The sequence below is a fragment of the Natrix helvetica genome (genome assembly GCF_964273705.1).
Source record: "Natrix helvetica genome assembly, chromosome: 1".
NCBI classification, from domain to species: domain Eukaryota; kingdom Metazoa; phylum Chordata; class Lepidosauria; order Squamata; family Natricidae; genus Natrix; species Natrix helvetica.
Genome location: NC_138548.1, coordinates 232,240,493 through 232,267,135, shown reverse-complemented (window position 1 = coordinate 232,267,135; position 26,643 = coordinate 232,240,493). Strand labels below are relative to the sequence as shown.

At 42.2% G+C, this 26,643-nt stretch overlaps 1 protein-coding gene across 2 annotated transcripts in view; it reads left to right on the top strand.

Annotated features, from left to right (window-relative positions):
* The window catches only part of CACNG5 (calcium voltage-gated channel auxiliary subunit gamma 5), a 60,446-nt gene that overhangs the window by 19,154 nt on the left and 14,649 nt on the right, over nucleotides 1-26,643 (top strand). The window contains exon 1 of one of the 2 annotated variants that reach the window (XM_081946465.1): nucleotides 706-832. The exons of the other annotated variant lie outside the window; for it this stretch is intronic. The gene's annotated coding sequence lies outside the window, so the exon portion shown is untranslated. Of the gene's footprint in view, nucleotides 1-705; nucleotides 833-26,643 lie in introns of those variants that run through there. 2 annotated transcript variants of the gene reach the window in all.

Here is a 26,643-nt window from a genome sequence, read left to right as displayed (position 1 = left end):
TTTCTCCCTCATTTACCTTCCTTCTTCTCTCCCTTCCTTATCTCTCCCTAACTCCTCCCTTCTCTTTCCTCTCTCCCTCCCTTCTCTATCTCCCTTTCTCCCTCTCTTTTACCTTCCCTATCTCCTTCCTTCTTCTCATTTATCTCCTCCCTCCCTCTCCTTTCCTTCCTTCCTCCTTTCCCACATTTATCCTTCCTTCTTTTTCCTTTCTCCCTTTCATTTATATCCTCCCTCCCTCATTTATCCCCTTCCTTCCTCTTATCTCCTCCCTCCCTCCTTTATCTCCTTTCCTTCCTCCTTTTCCACATTTATCCTTCCTTCCTTCTTCCCTCTCATTTATATCCTCCCTCCCTCCTTTCCCTCATTTATCCCCCTCCTTCCTCTTATCTCCTTCCTCCTTTCTCCCTCCTTTATCTCCTTTCCTTCCTCCCTCCTTTCCCTCATTTATTCCCTTCCTTCCTTCCCCCCTCCCTCATTTATCCCCTTCCTTCCTCTTATCTCCTCTCTCCCTCCTTTATCTCCTTTCCTTCCTCCCTCCTTTCCCCCACTTATCCCCTTCCTTCCCCCCTTCCTTCCGCCTCTCGGAGCCTCCCTTGGCGCCTTCCCCGTCTTCCCTGGCAGCGACTCCCTGCTCCCGCCCCGAGGAAGGCGAGGGATAAAAACCCCCGCGTTAGAGCAAGCGGCACCAGCCAGAGACCGCCGCTGCCGCCGACGTGCGCTTCTCGCTTTTCCAGCGGGGCGGAAAGAGCGGCTTCTCATTGCTTCGCTTTTCGGTGGTTGCCGCTTCTCTCTCACTCCGCTTGGGTCGGACGGAGCACCTGCTCAACCGAAGGTCCGAGGCTGTGGAAAGTAGCCTGTGTGGAGGGATGGACGGGGGGCCGGGAGGGGGGAACCGGCAGCGGGGAAACGGGTAGGAGGCTGAATCGGTGGCGAAAAATGTTCTGGGGCACCTTCCTCCGAACCCTTAGCGGGAGAAGGAGCCATTGGGCGGGGGGAATAAGGGCCGGGGTCCAGGCTTTTTTATTTATTTAAATGGGGCCTTTTAGGCTCTTGGACCCCACTTGGAAATCCCGAGGATGCATATGCTCTGAACTGGAAGGCGGAGGCGGCTGTGGCGGGTTCCAGTCCGCTTGCGAACCCGGCGCGAATGTATTTGTGAACGCGCGCGTGCGTGGTTAGCCGACGCCGAATTCGAATGGGGCGCCGCTGGAGAGGCAGCTAACCCCCCCGCCTTCCCTGCGAGGCTCGGGTGCGGGGCTGTCCAGAGGGGCCCTTTGGGAGCAGGGAGGGAAAGCCGAAGGTAGAGGTGACGCTAGCGGAATCCTCTTTCGGGAGCGCCGCTGGGCATAAGAAGCGCCTCTGCGGGAGCCCCAGAGAAGCGCTGCCTGGGGCGAAGGTGCCCCGATAGCGGCAGCTTTCAGACGTGCAGGGCCCTTGCGGAAACTTCTGAGCGCTCCAACGCAGCCCCGCTGTCGCGAGTTGGCTAAATGTCGGGAAAGTCTGCGTGGCCTCAGGAGTCGGGAACCGCCAGAGAGAAGGAAAAGGGTCGTATCTTTTTCCTATCCCTCAGTACTTTCCTTGCTTGTTGTAAAGAAACCATGCTCAATGCTCTATGCTTATTTATTTATTTATTATTTATTTAGTCAAACAGGAATTAAATAACAGATATAAGCATAGACATGATTATGAATACATGAAATGAATAGGAATACAAGGGAAAATTAGGACTTAGTAGCAGAGTTGCTAGTCCCTGTGATTTTCCCAAGCCCCACTTACGCTTTTTTTTTTTTTTAAAAAAGACATTCTTATATTTGTCTTTATTTTGTTGTTTCTTGAGCAGATCAGAGTTATAAGGATTGGGGACAGGGTGCAAATATTAATAGAGACATAATTTTGGCCTGTGAGGAAACAAGTGGCTGGCAAGGTGGTGATCTTGGTAGTGGAGAAATTGGGCTAGGAGCCCCTACACAACCTTAACATCTAGAGGGGGGGGGGTCAAAGAGAACAAATCAACATTTCAGCTGTGAAAAAAAACTTCTGCAGGATAACACGTCTGGTCTGCTCCGCTGTAGCAGGGGATAGTAGAGGGGCTATAATTTTAGGCTCTTGCCCCATAAGATTTAGCGAAACAAATTCCACATGAAATGGCATGGAACAGTTTTGGGAAAGGGTATTATAATTGCATAGTCGATAGTAGGGTAGTACTAGTCCCAATTTAACAATTTGATGTTAATTTCAGGCATCCTTCAAAGTGACCCCTCCAAAAATATTTCCTGGGTATCACAAATTACAGCAGATTTAATTTTAAATATTAAGGTTTTGACTAGGGAACTAGCTAACACTGGGAAATTACTTCTTGAACTTGCATTTGTTACAGCATTGAATATACTGTGTAGATGTATCTCAGACTTGTACATTTCTGAAGACATTGGGGAAAAAAACAGTTGAGGCTGTAAATCTTGCAAGAGATGTAAACATGGAAATCTTTGGTATGTGAACTTTAGAAAAGTGTATCATAAATTGTTGGAATAATAAAAGTTTGCCAGAGTATTAGTTAATACAATAGAAGGGTGAGAAGGGTATGATTGCAGAAATATCCTATTAGTTTCCTAAGAAAAGTAAGTTGCATTATGTTAAATAGATCTGACTTCAAGGAAAGTGTGCAGGATACATATTCAAAAACTCAAAATTAAGCACACAAGGATATTTTCCCATGGTAATTTAAAAAGTGTAATTTATGCAAGTTGTGGTTAATGCTCCATATTTATATGTGGTTCGTTATGGTTCTCCCCATTGCCCATTGAAAGCAGTGGAATTTAGTTCCAAATACATAAGCAAATTTCAGCTTGTGATAGAACTTAGCTTTGACTCTAAGCAGGGTTGAACCTGGTTAGTATTTGAAGGGGAAATCACCAGACCAGATAATCCACGGTCTAAACTGGGAAATCTGAGATAAGTATGAATCAACCATGATGTGAGGGCATCTTTTGCTTAAATAAATTCATTTGTGAGCAAACTCCCTTTGGCCAAGGAGCTTACAATATCAGTTGCTTTGATAGATCTTCTCTGAGAACAGGCGGGTGACATCTGAAGCCAGGAAATAATTGCTATTTCTTATCTGTAGTCTGACAGATTGGTTTGGAAAAAAGTTGGAGGGGAGGAGGGGTTTCTAGAAGATTCTTGCAGATAAGGCAATAAAAATACTGGCGAGGGGGAGGTGAGACCAGATGGCGATACACACTAAGGAGCACTTTGACATGCTCAGAATAATCTGTGCTCACACAGGCCAGGTGATCCTGCTGGTTTTGTCCCATCCTGAGAAAGGAAATGGTCTAATGAAAGGATTGTGATGCTGAACAACTACCTACCCCCACCGTCCTTTGAAGCTTCCGGCAGTTAATTTTCCTGAAGGATGAAAATATTGGAATCTGGCAATTCTAGTGTAGCCCAAAAGACACAGAGAACATGCGTGATGATAGAAATGCCTTGAATAAGGCTGGCCAGCTAGCAGAACATCTACTAGCTCTTCCCAGTTCCCACAGCCTGCCATATTTTTATTGCTTTCTTCTTAGTTGGAGGTGTTTATTGTCCTGAGTTGGGCCTTCTGAAGTACTGCAGACATGTTGCGCTTAAACTAATTCTTCACATCTGCATGCAGTTGGATTCCTTCACATCTACACATAGTCAAATTTCAGATGTCGTAAGCTTCTGAACATTCAGCTTCTGCAATCCTAAATGTAACCTTTAATAGGCATACACAGATATGTATGCTAAACTGATTCCTAGGACTGCTGCAGAAGGATACTTCCTGCACAAGATTCAGAAAACTAAGCCAGGTTGAACCTGATCATGATTTGGAGGGAAACACCAAGAGATACTTCTACTTGGAGTGATCCAAGAATCAGTGGTTCCCGTGTTCTTTTTGCAGAAGCACTGATTTAGCGTGAATCGGTGATGTAGTGACGTCAATGCAATGACTGTTTCCAAAGCCATTTTCCATTTGTTCTAAAATTGTTCCAATTTTTAAAAAGACAAACAGGTACGGTAATTCAAGATAGGCACTTTCAGATGGTTTCATGCTGATCGTATTCAAAATATATTGAATTAGATTATAGCATTGAACACACCTTTGCTGATTTAAAAAGCTAACTAGGTGAGGTCTGATTAATGCCACTAGAAAATCTCTAGGACTGTAGACTAGAGAACAAAAAGCAAGCTGTAACAAAAAAAAATAAACCCAATGGCAATACTCTCCTATTGCTCTTACGCCAAAACTAGGAATGTGTCCATAAAATTACCAGAAATTGATCATGAGTCAGAAACAGATTTTAGAACTAATAGAACATTAGTCCAAACTTCTATTCTACGGAATGCAACGCAGGGTGGTCTCTAACACAAACAATCCTAAAAAAGACTTATTAAAAATAAGCTTAGAAAAATTTTGAGCATAAGAGTGCTCAAGCCCAAAATTGTACCTTATGCTAAAATTTTTACTCATACTTTCAAGGCTATTTATTGTACATTGTCATCTGACAGTAAGCTATTAAGTTACAGCCTTGAAGGACTGGGGTCTTCTAATTTCATTTTTATTGAAACTTTTAAGTTATAATTGTCAGATTAAAAATGATGTCATTAAACATTTATGTTTGTGGAAGATATAAAGGGCTTCCAAGAAAAGTTGCTTTGTTTAAGTGACTGGAAGGTTTTATAGTGAGTGAAGAAAAGACAAGTGGAAGGGAGGAAAGAAAAATTAGCAGGTTTAATGGCAATGATTGGCTGTCAATACAGGTAGTCCTCATTGGGACCATTGAAGCACATTATGCAAAATAGTTTAAAGCCTATATTATTGTCTATATCCGTGATGGCGAACATATGGCATGCGTGCCACAGGTGGCACATGGAGCCATTTGTCAGGGCACACGAGCTGTTGCCCTGTCAGCTGGCCAGTGCGCATGCAAGCGCTGGGCAGCTGACTTCAGCCTTCTTTTGAGGCCATTTTTCACTCTCCGGAGCGTGAAAAACCGGCCCTACGGGGAAACCAGAGATTCAGGAACGGGCTTCCGGTTTGGCCATAGGGCCATTTTTCGTCCTCATGAGCCTTCAGGGAAGCCTCCTGAAGGCTCCGGAGGTCAAAAAAACGGCCCTATGGAAAAACCATTCCCGAACTTCCGGGTTCTCTGTAGATCCGTTTTTCACCCTCCGGAGGCTTCAGGGAAGCTCCTGAGGCCTCCGGAGGGGGCGGGGAGGCTGTTTTCACCCTCCTCAGGCCTCTGGAGCCTGGGGAGGGTGAAAAGGGGGGGATTGCTGGTCACGCACACAAGCATGTGGGGGTGGGGGTGTCGTGTGCATAGCATTATGGGTGTGGCAGGCTCACGCACAACCCCCCTGTGCTCCCCCCCCGCTTTTGGCACGGGAACCAAAAAAAGGTTCCCCATCACTGGTCTATAGTCTACAAAAACAACAAATGAGGTAGAAACGTCCCAGAATAGTAGAAGGGATTGTTGAAAATGGAAATGATGTTTTTTTCCTCCATGATGAATGGAGTATGAAATGGGAGGTATCAGAGCGAGCCTTTTCATCTATTGGTGCTATCCATTCCATCTTTTAGGACAGTGCCTCCCCCCCACACACACACCTTTTGGGCATCAGGGACTGGTTCTGTGGAGAGGGTTTTTTCTGCGGACCGGAGGGGTGTGGTTTCGTGTGCTGCCTGCACCCCGCAGATGGGACTTAGCTTTTTTGCATGGCCCAGTTGCTGGCATGCCACACCCGTGTTGGGGGACTCGTGTTTTAGGATATCATAATATCATATGGTATAAGGCTTCCTGCCTGAGCAAGGGATTGAACTAGAAGACCTCCAAGGTCCCTTTCCAACTCTGTTATTCTGTTACATGTAGTGTGTATATTATGCACCTGTACCCTTTTTCTTAACATACAACATTGTACTGAGCTGTCAAGGCACTGCAATCAAATTTCCTGAAATAATAACATTACCTATGAAGTGTATATGGAGGCTATAACAATGATACACTAACTCACATGGGGGGGGGGATCTGAATCTGTTATATAATATTATGCTAAAAAGAAATTATGTTCACTAAAATAAAAAGGGGTTAAAATGAATCCACGTACAAAGCCTGAGAAATGTTTGAATGGCTCAAATAGTACAGATGAAGGGACTCGGCAAAATGGATTCTGCTTGATCAAGCGGTTCTTCATCATGTAATTTGAAGTATTTTGGGTTCAGCAAAATCTCTTGCCAGTTTGTCCAAGCCTTATTAAGGGTTGAAGCCTCTTCAGAATCAACTCTTGCTGGGAAGTATTTTTCACCATCAGAGTTTGTGGCAATGATAGGATTGAGTCGAGAAGCTTGTAACAAAAAAGACCTTCCTCTTTAGATGTTGTAAAGTTAACTAGAGGTGAAGCTCATAATTTCACCATCTTGAAGGACCATTAAGAAATTGATATGGTTTGAACACGCTTTGCCCCCACAGTGTCTATATTTTCTTTCTTTCTCATTAGAATTCACAAAACAGCACATGATTTGGGCTAATTTTAGTTATTCCTTTGTAGGTGGGACTACTTCACTGCTGCATCATGGCTTAAATTATGTACAAAGTGACACAACAGTTGCTGACTACCACTGCAGCAACAGGGCTGGTGTTGAAATCACTGGTTGCCCTCACATCTCTATTATGTCTAAAGGTGTCTTTAAAAAAGTTAGAGGGACTTTTATAACCTTAATTTAAATCACAACAGCTAAAAAAAACCACTTTCTTTAGGGAGAATCATGCCAAAAGAATGAGTACTAAACCACAGGTTATAATTCTTCCTATCGTTTCCTTACAGACAAAATATGTTCTGAAATAGCTCAGGCAGAGTTCTCTGTACACAGACCTTATCTCCTGGGCAATTGTCCTTGAGCAAAAGGACTTGTCCTTAAATTTAAAAAAACCAGATGTGTGTGTGTGTGTGTGTGTGTTATATTTTGAAAACTGGCAAATTCATGAGCCTATGGACTTCTCTTTTTTCCTTTATTTTTTTATTAAGATTATAATTACAGTGGGAAATATTAATACAAACTAAAGAAGGATAAAAGGAAGAAGATGCAGAAAAGGAAAGGAAAAAAGAAAATATAAAATATATTTTATAAATATATTTTAAAATATATAAAATATAAAAGAAATATAAAAAAGAAAGAAAGGTGTATAATAAAGAAAAGAAAAGTAATATATAAGAAAGCAGCATCCAATTCTCATCACAAGTATAAACTATTTTAGTGACTTACCTCTCCTCTTAATACACAACAAATAATTTCTTTCTATATCACATCTCTTAACTATAAACAAATCTATAAACTTCATCATTTCAGTCCTGGTGTCATCAAAAGTCCATTAAGGGTTACCGGAAATAGCAATGTATCTATGTTAAATTTTATCAAATAAATTAACTTTATATTCTTTCCCTTCTAATAATCTTAAACTGCACTCCATTCAAATAAGGAGTACTTGATCTCTTCATTTCTTTTCAGTTTTTTCCTTTGCTCTAGCTCACAAGATTCTTCAAAATTTCAGCAAGCCTGCTTGAAAATCCAATATGGGAAAATTACCCAGGTCACTCTTTGTATAGCCTGGTTTATTGTTTGTATATCCTTTTTAATTACAAAAACATGATCCTATTTCTTTTATATTCAAGTATAACATCTTTTTCCATGCCATTCATTATGCTTGCGTTTGTGCAAGCCCATTCAATGCACTCTCAATCTTGTCAGGTAAAACTTGTTTCTCTTCCATAACTCCTTTTAGACGCTTGTCTTCATAGAGGCAGATGTCTCTCTTGACACTATTAATATTAATATCTCATTTTTCAAAAATATCTTTCAATATGTCCAACTTTGAATGCTTCATCCCATCTGTTATTTTAAGGAGGGGAACTCATATTGTGCTGTGAAACTTGTCAGTACGAAGATTACTAATAGTTGAAAAGCAGTTAACAAATAATTTCAGAAAGTGATTAGAAAAAGAATTATGCAAATTAGTGTCCTTTCAAAGGTGTTGACTGTTCTGGTTTGAGCAAGATTCCCGCTTGCTCTTTTCATGGAAAAGCCTGCAATCTGCCATTTCTTCCTCCACGCTGTAAATTATGTGGATCATAACCAACTTCATTAGATGTATGTCATATAATCCTGAGTGAGAATCTTAATCTATTCTGTGATTGATGGGGAAGAACAAGTCCAGGGAATCCTGAAATGCAGACAGTACAGAAGAGATGTTTACAAAATTGACTATGGTCATTAGCAAAAGAGTTGTTGATTGGCACACACATGTAGTGTGGAATGGCCTTTGGCTCTGTTCAGTCTTCGAATAATAAAATTAAATCTTTCAATTCTAATTCAGCTCATTTTGGCTTATAATTCTGTGCCATTGTCAGAGGACCTTAGAAAAGAAGTATTCCATTCAGTGGGGTGATTCAACCTGTTTAACAACTGGTTTGCTGAGTGCGCGCTTTGCATTGTTTCCATTTTCAGGTCAGATTTAATCTTAAAGTCCCAAAATCAAAAGTTGATTTTTTAAATAATGAATCTTTGTGAAATGGAGTCACTTTTTGGTAGCTTTTCTGGTCGTCTCTTCTCCTTCAAATAAAACTAATATAGGAGCAGAACTACATCAGAAACCAGCCAAACACATTTTAACGTACCAGGAAGGGCAAACCCAGTCTGGGTGCCAACCTATGGTTCAGTGGACCAATTGAGTAAATCATGGTTCAAAGTGAGACCAAAACTGGTCTGATGTTTAAGGCACCAGGCTAGAAATCAGGAGACTGTGAGTTCTAGTCCAACTTTGAGCATGAAAGCTAGGGTGGGTGACTTTGGACCATTCACTCTCTCTCAGCCTTACCCACTGCATATGGTTGTTGTCATGGGGAAAATAGAAGGAGGAAGGTGTGTTGAATGTTTCCTGCCTTAGATTATTTGCAAAAATACTAAAGGTGGGAGACATGAGAGAGAGAAGTGATACCCTGTTTCCCCGAAAATAAGCCCTCCCCGGATAATAAACCCAATCGGGCTTTTGAATGCATGCGCTAAGCTAATCTGTCTCCTGAAAATAATCCCTCCCCCAAAATATTGCAATACAATGGCAGCCATGAGATGACTACACTCACCGCCTCCTGCACCTCAAAAATAATAAGCCCTCCCCGAAAATATTGCAACACAGCAGCAGCCAAGACCTCAAAAATAATAAGCCCTCCTCAAAAATATTGCAACACAGCAGCAGCCAAGAGGTGACCACGCTTGCCGCCTCCTGCACCTCAAAAATAATAAGGCCAAGCACTTATTTTGGGGGTCAAAAGAAAATAAGACCCTGTCTTATTTTCTGGGAAACACTGTAGTACAAGTCCAGCCAAATAGTTCCAGGAGTATCTTAAGTCAATGGACTGGTTGAGGAATCTGCCTTGGAGTGTAATTATCATTTAGTGAACTATTTGGTCTATATAGATTTTAGTGCAACAAAACTAACTAACTGCTCAGATTCTTCTGCCCTCCGGGTAAAGTTCCTCAACACCAGTGGTCCTCCACCTTCCCAATGCCGCGACCCTTTAATATAGTTCCTCATGTTGTGGTGACCCCCAACCATAAATTTATTTCCGTTGCTGCTATGTAACTGTAATTTTGCTACTGTTATGAATCGTAATGTAAATATCTGATATGCAGGATGTATTTTTATTGCTATAAATTGAACACAGTTAAAGCATAGTGATTAATCACAAAAACAATATGTAATTATATATTGTGAAATATTTATTTCTAATTACAAATAAATGAAATTTTGTCTTGAAGCATGGTGCAGCACAGGGGTCGGCAATCTTAAACACTCAAAGAGCCATTTGGATCCGTTTCCCACAGAAAAGAAAACACCGGGAGCCACAAAACCTGAGTGGGTGTGGCCAACTCAACATCACTCCCACTCAGTCACATGACATCCCCCCCCCAGACATGCCTACCCAGGTTTCATGGCTCAGTGTTTTCTGTGGCAATAGGGTCTCTCTCTCTTCTCTCCCTCCCTCTCATTTCTGTTTTTCTCTATTTTTCCTCTCCCTTTCTCTTCTTCCTTTCTTTCTTTCCTTCCCTTTCCCTCTTTCTTTTTCTTTCTTTCTCATTGAATATGATAGCAAATCCAAAATAAAGTTATTAATTGTAGGGAATTGCTTCTCTGTAATCTTTTCATAGTGAACTCTAAGTTGATAGAAGCTGGCAAGATTGTACTAACAGCAATAGGATATACACTATATTGCCAAAAGTATTCGTTCACCTGCCTTTACTCGCATATGAACTTACTGTAAGTGACATCCCATTCCTAATCCATAGGGTTCAATATGACATCAGTCCACCCTTTGCAGCTATAACAGCTTCAACTCTTCTGGGAAGGCTGTCCACAAGATTTAGGAGTGTGTTTATGGGAATTTTTGACCATTCTTCCAGAAGCGCATTTGTGAGGTCACACACTGATATTGAACGAGAAGTCCTGGCTCTCAGTCTCCGCTCTAATTCATCCCAAAGGTGGTCTATTGGGTTGAGGTCAGGACTCTGTGCAGGCCAGTCAAATTCATCCACACCAGACTCTGTCATCCATGTCTTTATGGACCTTGCTTTGTGCACTGGTGCACAGTCATGTTGGAAGAGGAAGGGGCCAGCTCCAAACTGTTCCCACAAAGTTGGGAGCGTGGAATTGTCCAAAATGTCTTGGTATGCTGAAGCATTCAGAGTTCCTTTCACTGGAACTTAGGGGCCAAGCCCAGCTCCTGAAAAATAACCCCACACCATAATCCCCCCTCCACCAACTATACACTTGGCACAATGCAGTCAGACAAGTACCGTTCTCCTGGCACCCGCCAAACTCAGACTCTTCCATCAGATTGCCAGATGGAGAAGCACGATTCGTCACTTCAGAGAACGCGTCTCCACTGTTCTAGAGTCCAGTGGCGGCGTGCTTTACACCACTGCATCCGACGCTTTGCATTGCACTTGGTGATATATGGCTTGGATGCAGCTGCTCGGCCATGGAAACCCATTCCATGAAGTTCTCTGCGCACTGTTCTTGAGCTAATCTGAAGGCCACATGATGTTTGGAGGTCTGTAGCAATTGACTGCAGAAAGTTGGCAACCTCTTCGCACTATGCGCCTCAGCATCCGCTGACCCCGCTCCATCAGTTTACGTGGCCTACCACTTGGTGGCTGAGTTGCTGTCGTTCCCAAACACTTCCACGTTCTTATAATACAGCTGACAGTTGACTGTGGAATATTTAGGAGGAACAAAGGAGGAAATTTCACAACTGGATTTGTTGCACAGGTGGCATCCTATCACAGTTTCACGCTGGAATTCACTGAGCTCCTGAGAGCGACCCATTCTTTCACAAATGATTGTAAAAACAGTCTGCATGCCTAGGTACTTGATTTTATACACTGTGGCCATGGAAGTGATTGGAACACCTGATTCTGATTATTTGGATGGGTGAGCGAATACTTTTGGCAATATAGTGTATATTTTGATTTCTTTTGAGTTTGACAATATAGTATGTTATCCAAAATTATAAATAATCTTATTTTCAGATACATTTTTTTGCCATCTCTGTTATTTTCTTTAAAAAATATCAGACTTGCTTCCAATTTGTGCCTTCTGGCAAACTGCAGTTTTCTTGGCAAGAGATCTAGCTTGCCATTGCTTTTGTCATTGATCTAAGAAAGTTTCTTTCTTTCTTTCTTTCTTTCTTTCTTTCTTTCTTTCTTTCTTTCTTTCTTTCTTTCTTTCTTTCTTCCTTCCTTCCTTCCATTCTTCCTTCCTTCCTTCCTTCCTTTCTTTCTTTCTTTCTCTTCCTTTCTTTCCCCCTGATTTGTTTCCCTCTTTTCCCTCTCTCTCATTCTCTCCCTTTAGCTCTCTTTCATTTCTTTCTCCCTCTCCCCCTTCTCCCTCTAATTTGTTTCCCTCTATTTTCCCTCTCTCCCATTCTCTCCTTACAACTCTCTTTCATTTATCTCTCTCTCTCTTTCTCCCCTTTTCTCTTTCATCTCTTTCTTGCGTGTGCAAGCAAAATACCCTCCTTGGGCCAAAATCACGGTGGCAGGGACAGCGACTCTTTCTGCTGCTGCCACTAAGAAGTGAGTAGCTGGCTGCGCTGCGCAGGAGAGCCACACCATGCCGGAGACTCCTCAGCGCCAGATTCAGGTCAGTGCCAGCCGCAGTCCTCTTCGTGTTGGCTCAGGAAAGAGCCGGAGCAGCCATCTCTGGATGCAGAGAGGGAAGAGTTCCAGAGCCCTGCGCAAGGAGAGCCCTGTGCAGCACAGGAGAACTGGAGCCCTTCCCTCCCTGCACCCAACCAGCTGCTGCTCCCCATTCCCCTCCTTCCTGAGCCAACACGAAGGGGTCCGCAGCTCACGCTGACCTGAGTCTGGCGCTGAGGAGTCTCCTGTGCAGTGTGGCTCCCCTGCGCTGCGTACCCAGTTACTCACCTCATTGTGCAGTGGCGACAGCGGGAGGAGAGTCTTGTCCCCTATGCCTTGATCCTGGCCCAGGAGGATATTTTGCTTGCGTGCCTGCACACAAGAGATGAACAACTAACGGTCTCCCCCTCGGATCCCGGTGGAACTAAGCAGAGCCAGCTCAGCGGAGCCAGGCCTGTGCTGGGGGAGGGGGGGAAAGCGATGTCAGGTGGAGACTCGGTGGCCGCCGCAGCCACTCCTCAACCGTTGCCCTTCTCGCTGCCCAAGCTTTCCCCTTTGATGCAGCTCAGCCCCGGTGATGGCGTGTGCCCTGTAGGAGCTCCCGGGCAGGAACAGTTGCTGAAAAACGCCCACATGGGAGGCTGGCCGGACTGGCCTGCTGGGAAGCCTGTCAGTCTTCTGGCACCTCTCCTTCCACTGCGCGGGGAACCCAAGCCGCTCCTTCCCTTCAGGCCGGCTTCTCGCCAGCCTCTCCACAGGAGGCTCCTCAGCGACCCCTGTGAAAAGGTCATTTGACCCCCAAAGGGGTCGCGACCCACAGGTTGAGAACCACTGCTCTACACTATCTTTTTAGTTTTATTCCACTTAATTTATTTGTTAATTTTTATTGAAGCTCACCCACTCCCTTGTGGAAGCATGCTATTCTTCTTTTATTGTCTTAGTTGAAGATTACGAGCATTGTAATATTTATTTTGCAGGATGATTTGGCTATTCCTGGATCTGTCTTGAACTTAATGTTCATTTTTTATAAAGGGAACGTTGGTTTCACTAGAAGATCATGCCTCACAAGATAATTAATAGTATATTGATTTCAGAAGTTAGAAAAGTTTTCTTTGGATTGTGTCTTCCATCTTCTTTTATAGAAAGAGTAATCAGTAATCTTTTATGAATTGAACAGGAGGGAGTAGGTTTTCACTCCACTCCAGCTAAGAAGATATTCAGTTGTCATCTAAACACAACCCTCTTCATCTGAGGCAGTGATGTGCCAGAAGTCTTACTTATCTTTAAAACTGAAGAGTCACACATTTGAAAGAGTCGCAGCTTAGAGAAGAAATGTAACCTTTGCTTGCAAAACATCTAAATCACAGGCACTTCCAGGTGGGTATTAAAAAGGCAGAATGGGTGCTGCTGCCAATTGGAGTAGAAAATCATCTTAGAGTCAAGCAATAATCTGACACATCTCAGGATGAGGCCTTTTATACCAATAGGGAGGTGTTGTTTTTAAGCTTCATTGGTTACAAATAAATTTCGTGCGTCCTTCATATTTTTAATTTACATTTTAAAATAGAAAATCTTTATGTATTTTACCATCAATATACCATCATTCTCGTTTAGTTATAATTATTTAAACATGCTTTTAGCTAGAATCATTTGTATTGAAAGACACAACCACCTACTGGCATTCATTAGCTATTCATATAAACCTCCAATAATTACTCTTTTAATAGCATACCAATGCCAAGACACATAAAAATCATTCAACATCCATTAACATTTCCTTATTGTTATTATAGTTATCTAAAGAAAAAAAAGGAAAAAGAAAACAAATTGTCATTTATATCCAAATCTCCTCCCCTCCGACCCAAGAAAAATTACATCTTTATAATAAAATCTAAACAAAAGTTTGTTAGTAAAGTTTATAAGTGCCCAAGAGAAATTACATCTTTATAGTAAAATCTAAACAAAAATATATTAGTGAAACTGATAAATCTTTTCCCCAGGTCCCAATTTACAGTTTATATCCAAATTATTTTTCATAATGATTTATTAATTAATGAATAAACATTTTAAAGAAAACATTCTAAAAGTGTCTAATAAACCCTACTTATTAATCACCAAAGGTTAACTAAGTTTTGAGTTATCAACCTTCATTATCAGCCTGTGTCTTTCCAGTAACAAAACAATCTTTATCTCTTTAGCCAGTTGTTGCGTCAATTCTCTTATAAACTTCTTTATAAAGTTTTTAAAAACTTCTCTCCGCACTTTTTGCTCGAAAGATCTCTCATATAGTCTTCTTGCCCTTGAACTGGTATTAAAATTAACATGTCTTTGATTATCAGATGTCTTTCTAAAGCTGTTTCTCTTCTTAATTCCATCATCAAATCCATATCTTGACAGAAGGGGTAGAGCTCCAGATCATCAAGTATATAATAATAATCAGATTCACTTTTCCATGTTCCCTCCTTTCCACTTTCACTCATAGGTGCTCCATTATTAGGTTCATATGTTATCTTGTCTTTTATCTTCTATATCTTCACTCTCTTCTTTAATTTTTGAGGCTCCAGTCCCTTCATCTTTTATTGAGCCAGACAATAATCTATCCAGCTTCTTATTAAACCTCTCAAATCCTTCCAATATCTTTAAAATTCCATCCCAAAAATCCTGGTAACTTAGGGTTTCTTCATCTGTATATAAAAGCATATATCCCAAAAGAAAAGAGAAAGTTTAAAATCCACTGCCACCTTCAATGTCTCTTTTATGTATAAAAATATTTTTGTTTTGAATTTGCTTAAACATAAGGTCCTTTTAATTTTTTCAAAAAAGTGAGGGATCTATCTTTTCTTTCCCTTCCCTTGTCCAAAATATTCCACAAAGACACCTACAAGAAAACAGTCCGTGTCCTTGAGTCGTTATCAGTCTCTACAGACAGGGTACAAACCCTCTAGTTACAATGTCAACAAAATCAGAGAAAATAGAGCAAAGGATACTTTGTTTCAAAAAAAGAAAAAAAACCCAACTTCTGGCTTCCGAGTGGCAGATTCAACTTTCTCTTACTTGTATCAAACTTAAGGAAAACAAAATCTCTAAGTGTCTTTAATAAAATTTAATAAACAGTAAGAGGAAGGATTGTTAAAGTAAAAACAGTTTTAGATCAACCAAAAAATAAAGGTAGCACAGAATAGGGGGAAAAAATCAAACCATTCACTTAAGAGGAGAAACGGGAAGCGTTCCAATCACTTCAATCCACAAAACACTGTTACATAGAAGAAGGGGGGAAAAAAACTTTCTAAGGCAGTCCAATAAAGATAAATTTCGCCGCTTTATTCTTTTGCTTAAAGGACTAATTTATCTTTTTTTTAAAATTTCTTTGGGCAATCATTCTCAAAGAAAAAATCTCACCAGCTGGACTCACTTTCACTGCCTTCTTTCTGGAGCCGTCTCTGACTTTGTCAGCTTGGGGGCTGTCTGTTTATCGCCCGCTTGGGGAACTTCCCTTGGGTCGATCAGGGACTTTGCGGTGTCCATGAGACCAGCAAGGATTTGTCTCCCTGTTACCGTCTCTCCGGGACGGTTTAGGTCCATATAGACCGTGCAGCTGGTAAAAGAATCAACAGTGGTCTTGGACTATCGAGACCACATGTTGTGTCATCGCGACGTCTGGCTCGTAGGATATTTGATTGTTAATTCCAGGACCAATTGACTTTTTTGAGGTACTAGGCAGCTTCGTTCCCACTTCATTTCAGTTGGAAATTAATTTGTGAGTCTGGCAATCAGAGCAGCTATTTTACCTTAAAAGGCTCCAAATTTGCATGGAAGTTTGAAAAAAAAGATCTTTGCCAAATTGGAGGTTTTCAATCAAAATGGTGAAAGCCATGCTATGTCAGGGTACTTTGAGCTGTGCCCATTTTGTATGTGCTTAGACATAACCACTGCACGTACAAAAAGGGTGAATCTTGTGTCTTCTCATCGTTTCTATCCCCAACTCCTCCCACTTATGACTGCAGGACTGTAACTTTGTTGCTTGTATCCTTATGATTTATATTGATATTTATTGTTTCCTGATTGCTCATTTGTACCCTAACCCTATCATTAAGTGCTGTACCTTATGATTCTTGAAGAATGTATCTTGTCTTTTTATGTACACTGAGAGCATATGCACCAAAGACAAATTCCTTGTGTGTCCAATCACACTTGGCCAATAAAGAAATCTATTCTATTCTCAAGAGTGTGGAGATGCTTTTCTCTCTTGGCTTCCCCAATTGGTGCCTCTGAAAAGGGATGGACTGAGTACCAGAGCCATTTTAACATTTTCAATTTCAGTCTCTGTTCTTAAAGAGAGAATAGAACAAAAAAAATTGTTTAGGATGGCATACAACAATAACAAAAATGGGAAAGAAAGAAAACATAACTTTACCCAAAATAGACTCTTACAATTTGGATTTTTAATTTTTTTTAGTATTTTGATTATTATTATTGAATTTTAAAAAATGAAAGACATTTCTGAAAGAAATCCTTCCAGGACAAGAGAGTACTGTACTCTTATCATGTTGGAAGTCCCATTGAATTAATGTGGGGTGATTTTTGCAGTAACAGTTAACATAGTGGATCATTTCTGATGTGCAAGGAAATATTTAAGAACAGAATGAGCAGTAAATGTTAAAACATAAATGAAAACAAATTCAGCTACAGATGACATGAGGAAAAATGGATCCTAAAGCACTGAAAGGGAAGAAATTGTTGCATAGCAAAAAAAAAAAGGGGGGGGGGGAATGCAGGAAAATTACAGAAAGCAACGTGAGACATTATAGACAATAATTATTTTATATACCAATTATCTGGTTTTGAGATGAGAGCTAATTTCAAAAGGCCCTTGTCAGATAATTTGCATTCCTTCTCTTCTTTTTCCCCCTTAATCCGAGCTATTTGCTCTTAGCCTTTAAATTTCTCCCCATCTGGAATACTCCCTTACTGGAAAAGCCTGCATAGGTACCCTCCAGATGGAAGTCACCTTGATTTAAACAGAATTTATTCCCACAGGGGTTTTTATGGGATTACAACCTACAGGCTTCTGTTTCAATTGATGTGTAGATGATGGGGGAATTGCTGGGTCTTCAAAAGGCAAATATTTAGACTTTGAAGGAAAAAAAATGTCCTGGCCGTATGAAATAGAATAGCAAATAAGGCCAGTGGACATGTTCCATCACTAGTAGCTGAAAGACTGCAAATGGTAACTTGATTCCCCCACCCCCATCTATTCAGTCCACCTGGAGTTCATTTGCAAAGCATTGGAAAACTTACTCCAATTGAAATTGATCAGAATTCTGGGTATACAAGCAGTCTAATTAACCCAATTTCACCTGTAGAGGACACAACATTCCTTTAGACAAAGATTGCTGTGACAACAATGATTTCCTTTTTATTTGCAAATCCTCTTCCCTGGAGCTCTTCTATGCAATTTCTGAGTTCCTCCTCCCTTGCCTGCTTCTACCCAGTTTCCCCTATGTAATATTGATGCCTTCTGCTTATGGCTGGCATCATCTACAGAGCAACATCAGAGGCAGTGCCAGTCATAAGCCGTGGTCATCAATATTACATAGGGGCATCTGGGCAGAGGTGAGAATAGCATGGAGCTTTTAAGAAGGAGCCTGCAAAGAATGAGGTTGATGCCAGTTGACATGACAGAAAACTAAAATGAGGTTTTGCAGCAAGAAATTAGCGATTGATTTATTCCAAAGTTCTATGTGGCCAACTGACTTTACACCTCTGGATTAATTGCAGCAATGCAATCCCCCTCTCTTAAAAAAACCCTGATAAAATCAATTATTAATAAAAAGATATAACTCAAAATACAAAGACTGGAAGAAGAGGGCTTGCTTCAATTCCACTCATAATTTGTCACACCCATGTAACCTTTCAAGCATCACAGGGAACATCTTGAATTTGATCTGAAAAGCAAGTACTCAGCAACTGTTTCATCAGTGGGACAATGTGTGATTTTACGCTCCACTCACTGTATTTTGGGCCAGCTGCAATTTTTGCATCAAGTTCAAGGACTGCCCCATTTAAAAAAAGAACACATGGCAATAAGTTGGCCCAGGCGTGTGAGTGAAACCAGGTCTTTTCACCTTCTGGTGATTTATCAGGTGACAAATCCCTGTCACCAATATTGTGGCTGTCTGTCTATCATAAGAAATCTTGCCAGATTAGAATATGGCCTATAAATGGGGGTGCATCCTTTTCCTAAAAGGCATATTTCCTGAATCCTAAAATCCATTCTCCAGAATCATTGTTTCTGAGTTTAACTGCAGATTATTTTTCCACATCAAACTCGTTTAGGACACCTTGAATGTACAGTATCTAACTCTAAAGTAGCAGGAATGAAAAAAGAGATGAGTATCATCAGCAAACTGGTGCCATCTAACTTCAAATCTATGAATGCCCTTTATTGATATTAAATAATGGAATAGAATTTTTTCAGGGAATGAAATAGATGTGCAACCAGAAGAAAGAGCCAAGTCATTCCAAAGAGGACTTCCCAAGCCCCATTTGTTTTCTCTCAAGTGCTCCAAAAAGTAACCATGGTCATTGGTATCTGTCTGTTATTCAGACATTAAAACTTGCTTTCTTTCAAAAGGTGTTTTTAGAATACAACTTCACAGATTCAGCCTGTTGTCAGGATCAGGACAAAGTAGTCTATTACTTAACAAAAGATGAGTCTTCCCAGCTTGATATTTTCCAGCTGTAGTAGATGCAATTTCCCAGAATGCTAAAAGAGCATTTCTTATTGTTTAACAATTACCTCAGCACTTGCTGCAGTTTGAACTTGGAAGGTGAGAAAAGCTAGCCAATACTAGGATGGGAAACCATAGCAAACTCCAAGATTGTGGGTAAGATAGGGAAGAAGGCAGTGGTGGGTTCCGGTCCCCGTCGCTACTGGTACGTTGCGCATGGGGCCGGGTGTCCTAGTCATGCATGCGTGCTGCGCACGCATGCGGACACCACCTCTGCAACACTCACCTGCTCGCTGGAGGTCGCGCAGGCGCTGCACACTGCGTGCATGTGCAATTGGCCGGTCACGTTATAAACAGCTATGGAACATGAGCGGGTGGGCCAAATGAGCCACCATACTGGTACGGTGGTCATTGCTCCCGGCTACTACCACCGGCCGGAACCCACCACTGGAATAAGACAACAGCAAGATTTCCAAGAAAACTATACATATGAATTAATGTTGTCTTGGTGGGATGTCTTATCTTTTTAATGGGCTCATATAGTAAGTTTCACTAGTTAGGGTTCAGGGGTGGGCTTCAAAATTTTTAGCAAGGGGTTCTCTGCCCGGGTTCTGGGTAGGTGTAGCCATAGTGGGCATGGCTTAGCCAGCCTCCTGCACCACGGTGGGGGGGATTGCTCTCCCCGGGCTCTGGAGGCTTTCCTTGCGCTTCTGGGAGGGCAAAAATGGCCTCCCCCGGCTCTGGAGACCAGAAACAAACCCGTTTCCGGCCTTCTTGAACTTTCGGTAGGCCTGTTTTTCACCCTCCCCGAGCCTCCATGCATGCCCTGCACTTACCTACATTTAAAATGCAACGTGTGGGACTCCTGGGAGGGGAGGGGCAGGGGCCAGCCAGGAGTGGGATTTGGGGGGGTTCTCTGAACTGCACAGAATCTTAGCTAGAGGTTCTCCTGAACCCCTGCGACCCCCAGCAACCCACCCCGGTTAGGGGGCTTACTGTTTGGTTTTGTGACTTGCTTTGATGTCAACCTTTCACTTCTGGAAAGATGTCCCAAAAGTGGAGTCCATTTTGAAGGAAGCCAATAGAGATCCATAGCCAAAGGAAGAAATCTTAGTTTGGTGATGTTCTGGCAGGGATTTAAACCCATCTCCCATTGTTGTTTAAGCAGGAGCAGGAAAATGATGTATATCCAGGAGTAAATAAAAAGATTTTGGACTCAAAAGTTCTCCCCAGCTTTTGTCTTGATAGAAAGAAAATATGATCACTTGGGAGTTATCCTTTGTGCCCACACAAGCCAACATGCGTCTAATAAGATTTTGCAAATGTCAGTTGTAACCCCACCCCCAAAGACAGCTCTAAGGTTAAAAAGGAAGATTTATAAAAGGAAATGGAAATCCACTCCAAAACATCTAAAAATGCACCCTGTGCAATAATAACAAACACATCTTTTGAGTTTGAATTGAACAGGCTTGGCATTAGACAAGATTTTCTGTGCTTTATTTAGCACATTGTACAGTACGTGTATATCATGTCCTCAGTGTGCCAGGACTCAAAACTGAATTTAATGGCAGTTGCTGAGCGTAAAATCCACAAATCATTGAAAGCTAATTTACTGGCGTTTGACCAACTAATGGCTCTGTCCTCTGGATAGAATATTCTTTGGTTTTCCTCCAGTTCACTTCAGTAGGGATGAAGAGCCACGACTAAATCATGAGGGATGCGGAAGGAGTGCCATTTCTGATGTACTAGATCCTTTCAAGATTACCTCAACATGGCCGTCATATTTGATTGATCTCTGGAAGTGTGTTAAAAACGGCCTTGCCTGCCAGGATGCATCGGAACTAGTGGTTTAATTATGAAAACCCAAGTTCTCACTGCAAATGGATCCAATAATGTTAAACAAGAGTACTCAACACATTGTCTTTGAAATTGCATTTGATAAATGCACCCAAGAATAAGTCCTACTGAATTTTGTTGCTGTGGCAGCAGGAGAACAAGAGGTTGGTGTGGGACTCTAAGCATCTTCTGCTTGTAATTAATAGCACAGCACCAGCCAGTCAGCAGCTACACTTACAATTGGCTTATTTGCAAGTGCTGATGGTGAGACTTTCCTTTTGATCAGAGTCAGCTTTATATAGTCCGGAACACTGGGGTGTTAAGTAAACATACTTAAGACTCTCCAATGACTGCTGAGAGGTCAGAAAGTTGCATGGCCGTCAATGGTGTACATGGTCCATAGCCTTCTGGCCTGGTATACTACTTCAGAATGGGGCAGTCCTACAAAGTGACATTAATATAATATATAATTATAATATATAAATAATACAATATAATAATATAATAATATAACACTAATAATATAATATAATACAATACAATATAATATAATATAATATAATATAACATATACTATACTATCTTATACTTATACTTATACTATACTAATACTATACTTATACTTATACTATACTAATACTATACTAATACTATACTATACCATACCATTCCAATACTATACTATACTAATACTATACTAATACTATACTATACTACCGTGTTTCCCAAAAAATAAGACAGGGTATTATTTTCTTTTGAAACTCCCCTTCCCCCCAAATCAGCACTTGGCCTTATTTTCAGGGAGGTCTTATTATTTTTGGGGTGCAGGAGGTGATGAGCATGGTCACCTCATGGCTACTGCTGAGTTGCAATATTTTCCAGGAGGGCTTATTTTGGGGGAGGGCTTATTTTAGCGCATGCACTCAAAAGCCTGATTGGGCTTATTATCCAGGGAGGTCTTATTTTCAGGGAAACAGGGTATACTGTACTCTACTCTAATCACATCTTGTTAGAGAAAAGATAGCGCTATGATATGTGTGAGCATTTTGGAAGCTGAGGACTCTTAAAATTCCGACTCTTAGAAGATGAACATTGATTTGGTGCCATCATAATTTATCATGGCAGTTTGTGTTGACTGGAGGGCAGAGATCGACCCCCAGGCGCGTCACTTGTGGGGTGCCCCATGGGTTGGTTCTCTCACCCCTACTGTTCAACATATATATGAAACCGCTGGGCGAGATCATCCGTGGTTTTGGGGTACGGTATCATCAATATGCTGATGATACCCAACTTTTCATCTCTACCCCAAACCACCCAAACGATGCCCTCGATGTGATGTCCCGATGCCTGGAGGCTGTGCGGATCTAGATGGGGAGGAACAGGCTCAGGCTCAATCCCTCCAAGACTGAGTGGCTATGGTTTCCGTCATCCCGATTTGTGCATCTTGTTCCATCTTTGATGATAGGGGGAGAAATTTTAGTCCCCTCAGAGAAGGCTCGCAATCTGGGAGTCCTCCTGGATACACGGCTTAGTTTAGAAGAACATCTGACGGCCGTGACCAGTGGGGCCTTTTACCAGGTTCGCCTGGTATGTCAGTTGCACCCCTTCCTGGATCGGGATGCTCTGTGCACAGTCACTCATGCCCTCGTCCTTTCTCGCCTGGACTACTGCAACGCTCTCTACATGGGGCTGCCCTTGAAGAGCACCCGGAGGCTTCAGCTGGTCCAGAATGCGGCCGCACGGGTTATCATGGGGGTACCTAGGTGCTCCCATGTTACACCCCTTTTAGGCGGCCTGTACTAGTTACCGGTTGTCTTCCGGGTGCGATTCAAGGTACTAATTATGACCTTTAAAGCGCTCCATGGCTTAGGCCCAGGGTACCTGCGAGACCACCTACTGCCACCAGTAGCCTCCCACCGTCCAGTACGATCCCACAGAGTTGGCCTCCTCAGGGTGCCGTCGGCCAGACAGTGTCGGCTGGTGACCCCCAGGGGGAGAGCCTTCTCTGTGGGAGCGCCTTCCCTCTGGAATGAGCTGCCCCCGGAGCTTCGCATAATCCCTGACCTCCGGTCCTTCCGACGCGCCCTAAAAAGTTGGCTTTTCCAGCAAGCCGGCCTGGCCTGTTAATTTTATTTAATTTTTAAAATGTGAGTGTTATATAAATTGGGTTTGTTTTTTGGACTGTTTCTAATTTCCTTTTAACTTTTGTACTATGTGTTTTTTAATGCTGTATGCCGCCCTGAGTCCTTGGGAGAAGGGCGGCATATAAATCTAATAAATCCAATCCAATTCAATCAGCTTCATGCATAAAAGTATGTGGCAGCCTTCAGTTATACCTCCTCTCTTCTCAAAATATATCACATGTCTCCTCTACTTAAACATGACCCCATATTTTTTTTCAGTTGGCAGATGGTTCTTTGTTTTCTATAGCTGTTGTTCAAGTCTGTTTTACATAACAGCTTATCAGAGTATCATCTTTTTGAAAGCTAGAAATCAAGGGGTAATTAAAGAAGGCCTAGAATTGCTCCAATTCCTTTTCTGCTTTTCAGTCATACTATGGCAGGGGTGTCAAACTCATGATGTTTCAGCGGCGTCACATGACATATCGGGACTTTTTCCCGCTTCGCTAAAGTAAGTGTGGCCGTGGCCAGCTTGTGACGCATCTGGCCCACGGGCTGGGAATTTGACAGCCCTGTACTATGGAATCTCTGTAGCTACTGGACTAATCAAATAACATTTCCCTGTGGATCTACTGGCACTAAATGACATGACCTTTGGATTCAAAGGCTTCCCTGAAAGGCTCCGGAAGGCAAAAAACGACGCTATGAGCAAACCGGAAGTGACTTCCCGTTTGCTTGTTGGGTTGTTTTTTGCCCATAGGGCTGGTTTTTCACACTCCGGAGGCTTCAGGGAAGCTCCTGAAGCCTCCGGAGGGCCTCTGGGGGGGGAGGCTGTTTTCGCTCTCCCCAGGCTCCTATAAATCCTCTGGAGCCTGGGGAGAGCAAAAAAAGCACGCCAAAATCGGGGAGGGGAGTGCTGGGGTCGTGCGCATAGCATTATGGATGTGGTGCGCCCGCACATGACCCCCTTGCACTTCCCCCACTTTTGGCACGCGAGCCACAAAAGGTTCGCCATCACTGTTATAGTTGTTTGATACATCCCTTCATTCTGAAGGAGATTGTGTTTCTAATGACTATTGACACTTCTATGCTTCAGGTGTCAGATTTAATTTGAGTTGTGAAAGTGTGCTAAAATAAAGTTTTTAACCTACTTTGTCATCTGTGCAGATGGAATACATTTTGACTTGTGGAAGAGCTCTTAGACTTTTGCAAAGTGTCAAGAAATCTTCGTTGCCTCTGTGGTTTTTTTTTTTATTTGATGTTTTAATTTCTTTCTTTCTGATTTTCAGTAGTATTACATTTTCCTTTGTTTACATTCTACAACTGCCTTCTCAAGGGGTTTTCCCTTTTATATAAAAATGACCTAGTTTGAATTAATTACTGCCCTATCTGCTATTACAAAGTTTAATTTATGACTGAAATTGTACTTTATTCTGACCAGGATTGAGTTGCTCTTGAACCCACCCACCCCCTCCTTACCAGTTTGTGGCTTTTAGACCATTGGAGGTTTGTTTGCTGATGAAAACTGGCAGAATTCCACTCCTACCCACCCGCCCCGGCTGTATTTTAGTGTGATTCTATTATGCTTGCTCTAAACGTTTATATATAATTTAACCAGGGGTGAAATTCACCAGGTTCTGACAGGTTCTGCAGAATCGATTACGGAAATTTTGAGTAGTTCGGAGAACTGGCAATATCACCTCTGGCTGGCCCCAGAATGAGGTGGGAATGGGGATTTTGCAGTATCCTTCCCCCAGAGTGCAAAGTAACCTTGCTTCCAGGTCTAATTATTTTTAACTTTTTAATAGTGTACAAGGGAAATAAATGCCAATCACTGTTAAGTATTTTCCAGAAAAGGGAAATCTGGATATTTCATCTGCTTTTGGTTACAGGTTAAGATAACATGAACCAAAATTTAGAATTTAGCTAGAGCAGAGGTGTCAAACCCAATCACATTGCGGCAGGGGTGAAATTCAGCAGGTTCTGGAGAACCGGTAGCAGAAATTTTGAGTTGTTCGGAGAACCCGCAAATACCATCTCTGGATGGCCCCAGAGTGGGTTGGGAATGGAGATTTTGCAGTATCCTTCCCCCAGAGTGGGCAGGGAATGCAGATTTTGCAGTATCCTTCCCCTGTCACGCCTACCAAGCCATGCCCACAGAACCGGTAGTAAAAAAAAAATTGAATTTCACCACTGAATTTAAAACCTTGGAAGCAATCCATTTCAAATTATTTAGGGCTCAAGGGATTATTATCTAGATCCGTGATGGCGAACCTATGGCATTCCTTCTGAGGGCACGCGAGGCATTGCCCTGTCAGCTCCAGTGCGCATGCGTGTGCTGGCCAGCTGATTTTCAGCCTTGATTTTCGGCTGTTTTTTGCCCTCCGGAGGCTTCAGGAGGGAGTAAAACGCCCAATGGACAACCCAGAAGTCCGTTCTCGAACTTCCGGTTTGCGCGTTGGACCATTTTTCGCCCTCCCCAGGCTTGAAAGCCTCTGGAGCCTGGGGAGGCTGAAAAACGGACCTACCGGGCCTACCGGAAGTTGAACAATGGGCCGTTTTCGCCTTCCCCATGCTCTAAGAAAGCTGTGCGCGCATGCACAGGGCAGGGGGGTCATGGGTGCATGCACAGGGGGCATGCACAGGGGGCATGGCACAGGGCGGCATTAAATTATTGGGGATGGGCATGTGATCGCGTGCAATAGCGCATGTGCGTGCTTTTGGCACCTAAGGTGAAAAAGGTTCGCCACCACTGCTCTAGATCCACCTCATTTTTGTTGACTTCATTCACTTTTTAGGCATGGCGTCATCACCTTTTCAGTGTGGCTTCCATTACGACACAGAACAGTCCTTACCTGGGGGGGAGAAAAGTTATCCACTCTCATCTAGATTGGGGAACTTCAAATACTTTTTTTTAAAGGGAAATCTTTCCATGCTGATTGAAGTCTGTTGAAGAACCTCATCACAATGCCCAGGTTGGTGGGACAAGCCCCAAATTCAAATGGGACATTCATCGGCTTACAAAGCACCCAACATTCCCCCAGCAGTAGTAGCCAGAACTTACGTTAGTCCCTTGTTCTATTCCCACATACTTTTTGAAGTCTTCTAGTCATGTCACATCCAGTTTAACTGTCCTGCTGTTAATGTAATGACACAATGGGGAAATTTTCCTCTCAATGTCAGCCTGTTGTTTTTGATGCGTGGCTGCTGCTAGCATCCAATTCCAAGTGGGTTGCCAGCAGCAAACTAGATATAACTGGATGAGCCAATAGGAAATATTACAACGGAGAGAGAAAAAGGGACATTCCAGGTAACAATCAGTTTGACAGCATGTTGCCACACATATTGGTGAGCTATCACATTCTATAATTACCTTTATCTGTCCCAGGTTACATTCCCAGCTCTGGGATATTTCGTTCAGATAAAAGCATGTGGTTTAAAAAACCTTGAGTCCTGGCTTAGGACTTTCTGATTTTATATAAGTTCTTTACTATATCTGCCCTTATTTTAATGTTTATTTATTTGTGCATTTAATTGCATTTGTATCCTGGAGCAATCCATGCAAAGGTTTTTGATGGGCAACACTTCAGACCCTTTGTGGCCTAAACTGGATTGTAGAAACTGCATAATAATTAAGTAAAACTGCTCTATGACAAGTCGAAGGAAGGTTTCTTTACAACTTGGATTTTCACCTTCTTATGTGCCAACTCTGTCTGCGAACAAGATTCAGACTACCACT